We start from the raw sequence: 9,163 nt of genomic DNA, 5'->3' as shown, positions 1-9,163 counted from the left end.
TGCCTATGTTTTTTTCCATGCGTTTAATGTTTTCATGGCTTACATTCAGGTCTTTGATCCATTTTCAATTTACTTTTGTATATGGGGTTAGACAATGGTCCAGTTTCATTCTCCTACATGTAGCTGTCCAGTTTTGCCAGCACCATCTGTTGAAGAGACTGTCATTTTGCCATTGTATGTCCATGGCTCCTTTATCAAATATTAATTGACCATATATGTTTAGGTTAATGTCTGGATTCTCTAGTCTGTTCCACTGGTCTGTGGCTCTGTTCTTGTGAAAGCACCAAATTGTCTTGATTACTACGGCTTTATAGTAGAGCTTGAAATTGGGGAGTGAGATCCCTCCTACTTTATTCTTCTTTCTCAGGATTGCTTTGGCTTTTCGGGGTCTTTGGTGTTTCCATATGAATTTTTGTACTATCTGTTCCAGTTCCTGAAGAATGTTGCTGGTAATTTGATAGGGATTGCATCAAATCTGTATATTGCTTTGGGCAGGATGGCCATTTTGACGATATTAATTCTTCCTAGCCACGAGCATGGGATGAGTTTCCATCTGTTAGTGTCCCCTTTAATTTCTCTTAAGAGTGACTTGTAGTTTTCAGAGTATAGGACATTCACTTTTTTGGTTAGATTTATTCCAAGGTATTTTATTCTTTTTGATGCAATTGTGAATGGAATTGTTTTCCTGATTTCTCTTTCTATTGTTTCATTGTTAGTATATAGGAAAGCTACAGATTTCTGTGTGTTAATTTTGTATCCTACAACTTTGCTGTATTCCGATATCAGTTCTAGTAGTTTTGGGGTGGAGTCTTAAGGGTATTTTATGTACAATATCATGTCATCTGCAAATAGTGACAATTTAACTTCTTCTTTACCAATCTGGATTCCTTGTATTTCTTTGTTTTGTCTGATTGCCGTGGCTAAGACTCCCAGTACTACGTTAAATAGCAGTGGGGAGAGTGGGCATCCCTGTCTAGTTCCTGATCTCAGAGGAAAAGCTTTCAGCTTCTCACTCTTCTGTATAATGTTGGCTGTGGGTTTATGATATATGGCCTTTATTATGTTGAGGTTCTCGCCCTCTATTCCCATTTTGCTGAGAGTTTTTATCATGAATGAATGTTGAACTTTGTCAAATGCTTTTTCAGCATTTATCAAGATGATCATGTGGTTTTTGTCTTTCTTTTTGTTGATGTGGTGGATGATGTTGATGGATTTTCGAACGTTGTACCATCCTTGCATCCCTGGGATGAATCCCACTTGGTCATGGTGCATGATCCTTTTGATATACTTTTGTATTCAGTTTGCTAATATTTTATTAAGTATTTTGGCATCTATATTCATCAGGGATATTGGTCTGTAATTTTCTTTTTTGGCGGGTTCTTTGTCTGGTTTTGGTATTAGGGTGATATTGGCTTCGTAAAATGAGTTTGGGAGTATTCCCTCCTCTTCTATTTTTCGGAAACTTTAAGGAGAATGGATATTATGTCTTCTCTGTGTGTCTGATAAAATTCCGAGTTAAATCCGTCTGGCCCGGGTGTTTTGTTTTGGGTAGTTTTTTGATTACCATTTCAATTTTGTTGCTCGTAATTGGTTTGTTTAACTTTTGTGTTTTTTCCTTGGTCAATCTTGAAAGATTGTATTTTTCTGGGAAGTTGTCCATTTCTTATAGGTTTTCCAGCTTGTTGGCATATAGGTTTTCATAGTAGTCTTTAATAATTCTTTGTATTTCTGTGGAGTCTGTCGTGATTTTTCCGATCTCATTTGTGATTCTGTTGAATTGTGTTGATTCTCTTTTTCTCTTAATAAGTTTGGCTAGAGGCTTACCTAATTTGTTTATTTTCTCAAAGAACCAGCTCTTGGTTTCATTGATTTTCTCAGTTTTGTTTATTTCTTCTCTGATCTTTATTATGTCCCTTCTTCTGCTGACTTTAGGCCTCATTTTTTCTTCTTTTCCAATTTCGATAATTGTGATGTTAGACTATTGACTTGGGATTGTTCTTGCTTCTTCAAGTGTGCCTGGATCGCTATATACTTTCCTCTTAAGACTGCTTTTGCTGCATCCCACAGAAGTTGGGGTTTTGTGTTATTGTTGTCATTTGTTTCTATATATTTCTTGATGTCTATTTGAATTTGTCCATTGATCCATTGATTATTTAGGAGCATGTTGTTAAGTGTCCATGTGTTTGTGAGCCTTTTTGTTTTTTTTGTAGAATTTATTTCTAGTTTTATACCTTTGTGGTCTGAAAAGTTGATTGGCAGAATTTCAATATTTAGGATTTTGCTGAGGCTCCTTTGTGGGCTAGCATATGGTCTATTCTGGAAAATGTTCCATGTGCACTTGTGAAGAATGTGTATACTGTTGCTTTTGGATGTAGAGTTCTATAGATATCTATTAGGTCCATCTGCTCTACTGTTTTGTTCAGTGCTTCCGTGTCCTTACTTATTTTCTGCCCAGTGGATCTATCCTTTGGGGTGAGTGGTGTGTTGAAGTCTCCTAGAATGAATGCATTGCAGTCGATTTCCCCCTTTAGTTCTGTTAGTATTTGTTTCACATATGCTGGTGCTCCTGTGTTGGGTGCATATATATTTAGAATGGTTATATCCTCTTGTTGGACTGAGCCCTTTATCATTATGTAGTGTCCTTCTTTATCTCTTGTTACTTTCTTTGTTTTGAAGTCTATTTTGTCTGATATTAGTGCTGCAACCCCTGTTTTTTATCGCTGTTGTTTGCCTGAAATGAGTTTTTCCATCCTTTGACTTTTAGTCTGTACATGTGTTTGAGTTTGAGGTGAGTTTCTTGTAAGCAGAATATAGATGGGTCTTGCTTTTTTATCCATTCTATTACTCTGTGTCTTTTGATTGGTGCATTCAGTCCATTTACATTTATGGTGACTATTGAAAGATATGTACTTATTGCCATTGCAGGCTTTAAATTCGTGGTTACTAAAGGTTCAAGGTTAGTCTCTTTAGTATCTTACTGCCTAACTTAGCTCTGTTATTGAGCTGTTATATACAGTGTCTGGAGATTCTTTTCTTCTCTCCCTTCTTATCCCTCTTCCTCCATTCTTCATATGTTGGGTGTTTTGTTCTGTACTCTTTCTAGGAGTGTTCCCATCTAGAGCAGTCACTGTAAGATGTCCTGTAGAGGTGGTATGTGGGAAGCAAATTCCCTCAGCTTTTGCTTGTCTGGGAATTGTTTAATCCCACCATCATATTTAAATGATAGTCGTGCTGGAAACAGTATCCTTGGTTCAAGACCCTTCTATTTCATTGCATTAAATATATCATGCCATTCTCTTCTGGCCTGTAGTGTTACTGTTGTGAAGTCTGATGTTAGCCTGATGGGTTTTCCTTTATAGGTGACCTTTTTCTCTCTAACTGCCTTTAAAGCTCTTTCCTTGTCCTTGATCTTTTCCATTTTAATTGTTATGTGTCTTGGTGTTGTCCTCCTTGGATCCTTTCTGTTGTGGGTTCTGTGTATTTCTGTGGTCTGTTCGATTATTTCCTCCCCCAGTTTGGGGAACTTTTCAGCAATTATTTCTTCCAAGATACTTTCCATCCCTTTTCCTCTGTCTTCTTCTTCTTCTTGTACCCCTATAATATGGATATTGTTCCTTTTGGATTGGTCACACAGTTCTCTTAATATTGTTTCATTCCTGGAGATCCTTTTATCTCTCTCTATGTCAGCTTCTATGTGTTCCTGTTCTCTGGTTTCAATTCCATCTATGGCCTGTTGCATCTTATCTATTCTGCTTATAAATCCTTCCAGAGTTTGTTTCATTTCTGTGATCTCCTTTCTGGCACCTGTGATCTCCCTCCAGACTTCATCCCATTTCTTTTGCGTGTTTCTCTGCATCTCTGTTAGCATGTTTATGATTTTTTTTTGAATTCTTTGTCAGGAAGACTGGTTAGGTCTGTCTCTTTCTCTGGTGTCTCTGTGATCTTGGTTTGCCTGTAATTTTGTCTTTTCATGGTGATAGGAATAGTTTGCAGAGCTGGGATGAGTGATGGCTGGAAGAACTTCCCATTTTGTTGGTTTGTGGCCCTCCTCTCCTGGGAGAACAGCGACCTCTAGTGGCTTGTGCTGGGTAGCTGTGCACAGGCAGGGCTTCAGCTTCCTGCCCAGCTGCTATGGAGTTTATCTCCGCTGTTGCTGTGGGCGTGGCCTGGCTCAGGCAGCTGCTCCAAAGTGTTGGAGTTGCGTTGGAGGGGGAGGGGCTGGGAGGCTATTTATCTCCGTAAGGGGCCTCCATGCTCCCTGCAACCCAGGGGATTAGGGTTCCCAGAAATCCCCGGATTCCCTACATCTGTATTAAGTGTCCCACCCTGCCCCTTTAAGACTTCCAAAAAGCACCCGCCAAAACAAAACGACCACACACACACAAAAAAAATTTAAAATATAAAAAATAAAAAATAAATAAAATGGCCGCTCGTCTTTCCTTATTCTCTGGCCCCAGCCTTATGCACCTGCTCACTGGTCTTGCTGCCCTGTTTCCCTAGTTTTGGGGTCCCTATCCCTTTAAGACTTCCAAAAAGCACTCACCAAAACAAAACAACAACAACAACAACAACAAAAAGAAAAAAAAATGTCCGCTCACTTTTCTTATGTCCTCCAGCACTAGGCCTCCGGTACCCACTCACTGGTCCTGCTGCCCTGTTTCCCTAGTATCCAGGGCCCCGCCCATGCACTGTGTCTGCGCTCTGGTCCGGATGGCTGGGGCTGGGTGTTCAGCCATCCTGGGCTCCCTCTCCCTCCTGCTCAGACCTCTCTCCTCCTGCCAGGAGCTGGGGGAAGGGGTGTTCGGGTCTCGCCGGGCCCGGGCTTGTATCTTACCCCCTTCGCGAGGTGCTGGGTTCTTGCAGGTGTGGATGTGGTCTGGATGTTGTCCTGTGTCCTCTTGTCTTTATTCTAGGAAGAGTTGTCTTTGTTATATTTTCATAGATATATGTGGTTTTGGGAGGAGATTTCCGCTGCTCTAGTCACGCTGCCATCTTGGCTCCTCCCCCTCCAATAAGCTTGAAGGCCTTCTTAATATCTTTATTTCTATCAGATGAGGGTGTTTCAACATGAATCTGATGATTCCATAGAAGAGGGAAACCATCTTTCCCCAGTCTTTTGAGGTGGACAAAGGTGTTTGTAAATATATGTAGGTGGCTATTCTAGGAAAGACAGACACCACAACCATATGGGACCCACATGTCCCAAAAGCCTTTTTCATCCTTCTGCTGACTTGTTCTCAATACTGTTTGACTATGAAGCTGTAGGAAATGAGGATCAGTACCACTGGAATTAGTAGAATTAATACACCAAAAAAAAAAAAAGCTCAGCCTCAATAGGCTTTGTGTCAGCATGTCAAATTGAGAAAAGCAGGAACCTCACAGAAGTGGTCCCTTCCTGAAGGCCACAGCATGGCATTTTGAGGGTCAAGGAGGATGGCAGCACTGAGCTGCTGAAGCCGGTGAGCCATGAGAAGGCTGCCGTCCTTTAGAAGAACCAATGATGCATAATAGTATTGGTGGGAGCTAGATAATGGGGGTCCTGCAAACTGTCACATATCTATCAAAGGACATAACAGCCAGGGATAGACACTCAGTAGCACCAAGGGCCAGCCACCATAACTAATAGTCTTTTTGTTGCAACAAATATTTATCAACATATGATGGTCTGTGCTTGTGGTATAACAGAGATCTAAAATGGAGAGATCAGTGAGAATAAAATACATGGTGTATGAAGTTTGGGATCTAGAATATCATCCTGATAGACACATTGCCAATGATGGTGATTGTGTATGATATTAATAGGAGTACAGAACGGGGAACTTGTAGGCAGGATCTGTCCAAAAAGCCAAGTAGTATAAGCTTTTTTGGAGAGTTCTCATTTGCCCAATTCTTGATGCTTCACTTATTTTTCATTCCTGAAAAATATAAAATAGGAAAGTAATAGTAAATAGATAATTACTAAATATTCTTATTGGAACTGAACTGAGTTTAGATTAATTATAATGACTAATTCAATACCAAATATTATTTATTGTCAATTAAGTGGAACCCTGTGAAATACTATATTGTTATTTTATGGTTAGAAAGTAGTTCTGTATTCAGTAGTTATGTTTGACTGACTTTATGAAGTAAATAATTACTTTAAAATGACAAAGTATATTAATTTATATGCATAAAGCACCGACAATTAATTGTAAGTGCTCAGCATATTTCAATCCTTCTCTTTTTTCTTGCCTCCTAATCTATCTTAAAAAGCATGTTAATAATAATACTGCTTTTAATCCAATTATTTTAAATTCACACTGGAAATTCAAAGGTTATGAAGTTTCATCTAATTTTGCAATTGATATAAAGAAATTCTGCTTGTTTTAGTAACATCTTCATGTGATTTTCTGCATTATCTCTTTCTCTTAAATGACATGTGTGTACGTTCATTTCCACAAAGGGCTATCAAGCGTATTAGATGCTTTGATTCAAGGTAATAATGTTGTGCCTTACTTGTGATTTAAAGTGATGACTACAGATAACATCTCTCCTATCTTCAAACATCTTGATGAAAATAATAAAACTGATAATCTAATCATTGCTTGACTAACATGTGACAGACATTGCTCAGTGCCTAAAATATACCCTGTCCAGTTATCACCAGAAATCACCAAATATGTATAATCTACATTTGCTACTGTGTCTCAGTAAGAATAAATAATTTGCATACTCAGTAATGGTAAGGCATACACTCACCCAGTATTTAAAGGCCATTATTTTTTATACTGTATCTCCATCCAAATATACAGATAGCACAGGACTGACTATACAGAACACAACAGTGGTTGTAAATGAAAACAGGAACACCAAAAATTGAATAATTAAGTTGATATACTTTAGTCTGTGGAAGTTATCAGTTATTTAGTTATACGACCCATGTGCAGCTAAATTCAATATGCTTCGTATTTTTAAATGCAAAGTCATTAATATGACTTTTACCATTTGAATTTATCTGCATAAAAGTAGAGTGCTACTTCATAGACTTAAGAAACAAGATAAGGATAACACTGAAATGGAATAATACCTTTTCCAGATTGAGAATCACTGACGCATGAAGTACAACTTGACCATGGTATACCTACATGAGAATGAATAGAGACAGTTCTAAGAGTTTTAATTCCTTCCATTATATGTGGTATTAATTTTGGCCTTTTAGCTATAGATATACATTCATTATTCCTTGGCAAATAACTGTAATACAGTTCAGCTCAAAAAGGCAAGTGATATGAGAGTCTTTTGAGCATACACATAAATTAAAATTTTTTGCATAAAAAAGATTCTATACAAAGATAAAAAATAAATGCAAATGGAAAATGTGTAGTGTTTATGTTGAGAATGAGCCCTTGAGAGTGTGTATGTAGGAAAATAGTATTTCTATTGTTCAAAGATTTTTGTTTGGACTGAACCTGCTAGAGATCTTCAGGTTAAATAATTACATCAAATAAAGTCACAGCATATAAATTAACATATTGAAGTTTAAGGTTAGCTTGAATACCCTGAGGCAGAACTAGTAGAAATGATATGGGACTGAAACAGGAATGGTTTCAGAAAATAAGTTGATTTGTGCAACTTATAACTTAATATGTTCTCACCTAAGATTTTTTGGTAAAATAAAGAAAATTGAAATTGAATTGATTATCAGTCTAGATGTAATCCCAAAGAAAATCACTTGCTAGGAACTTGATGTATTTATTATAATGCACTTTTATAAATTGTAAAATCATTTATGTTGCCTAAATTGTAACAGTTTCCTAATGCATGATTTTTATAGCTCTATAAATGATATATGTGTACAATCCATATATACATACTGTCCCAATCATTTTCCTACTATTAAATATCTGCATTTTCTGAATTTTTCACTTTATACTATAGAACACTCAGAATACATTTCTTTTAATATTTGATCTTCAGATGGTTTAATGGAACAAGTGGATTAAAATGTATTAGTGTATGCAATACTGTAAGTCTGGGGAAAGGAAATTCTGGGGCTAAATACCTCTAAAATCCAAAATCAGTCAAAGGGAGAAATAAAGTTTAAAACCCATTTATTGCTTACAAAACTGCAGTCTGGCCCATCTCTCTCACCTGCTCAAGTAGCCACAACACTGGCCCTCCCCCTCACCTCTCAGATACAGATAAGCCCTCTGTTGCCCAGGTAATTACCCATTAATATGGAGATGAACTTACCCCTGAGGAAAGATGCAAATGCACTGAAGCCTACTTGTTTATACCTCTGAATGCCTGTTGATATGCAGATGCACCAAAGCCAGGTGAGAAATTCTGGAAATGTTTCCATTTTACCCACAGTCCACCCCTTCCAGAAATTTTGCCTTACAATTTACTTGATCCCCCTCTTCTGACCAATATAGTAACATCCAATAGCAACAGCAATAAAATATTGATAATCCTCAAACCAGAGGATTCAGCCTATGCAGATTAAGTAAATGTACTTTACAGCACAATCTCCCACTAAGCACAAAATACGTTTCTACACTTGTTTACTCATTCCTAACAATCATGCTAGATTGCTCATAAAACTTTTACCAAACATTAGACAAAGTCAAGCCTCTCTTTAAACATTATTTTCTTGACAACAGCAACAAAATCATAATTCTCAAGCCAGAGGATTAAGCCAAGTTCAAAGTCCCATGCAGATTAAGTCCAAAGCTCATCCATTCCAGCCATCACATGGCAGCTGCAGTCAGGGGGCGCATCCAGGACACAAAGACTGTAGAAGCAAATAACCGTGATTGTTGGGGGCCAATTTGCTGTTATTACAGGAATACAGAGAAGGCCCTCTTCCAGGCCTTCTCCCCAAGGTGCCAGAAGAGCCAGCCATCACTGATCCATGTGTTGAAATGTCCAGGGCCACGCCCATTTTACTCCTAATTGCTGCACCCATCCTTGCAACACATGTCCAATAAAGTGGGCACCTCGATCACTCTCAGTAACTGGCGACTGACCATAGGCTGCAGAGAGACACTTTAGGCCCCTCTTGGTGGTTTGCTGATCTGCACATCGTGCAGGGAACTCCTTCCGGGCTTGGCTGACTTCTTCAAAGGTGAAAGACAAGCCACACTGATGGGCCCACATTGTCTTTTGAGGTTTCTGTGCC

At 38.3% G+C, this 9,163-nt stretch overlaps 1 pseudogene; it reads right to left on the bottom strand.

Moving 5' to 3' along the window:
* Positions 1–2,092: 2,092 nt before the first annotated feature.
* LOC118924124 (putative olfactory receptor 2B3) lies at positions 2,093–6,530 on the bottom strand (annotated as a pseudogene).
* Between the last annotated feature and the right edge of the window lie 2,633 nt (positions 6,531–9,163).

This window comes from Manis pentadactyla, chromosome 16 (assembly GCF_030020395.1).
Source record: "Manis pentadactyla isolate mManPen7 chromosome 16, mManPen7.hap1, whole genome shotgun sequence".
NCBI lineage: Eukaryota > Metazoa > Chordata > Mammalia > Pholidota > Manidae > Manis > Manis pentadactyla.
Note: the sequence above shows the minus strand (reverse complement) of the source record. Positions and strands in the feature narration are given on the sequence as shown.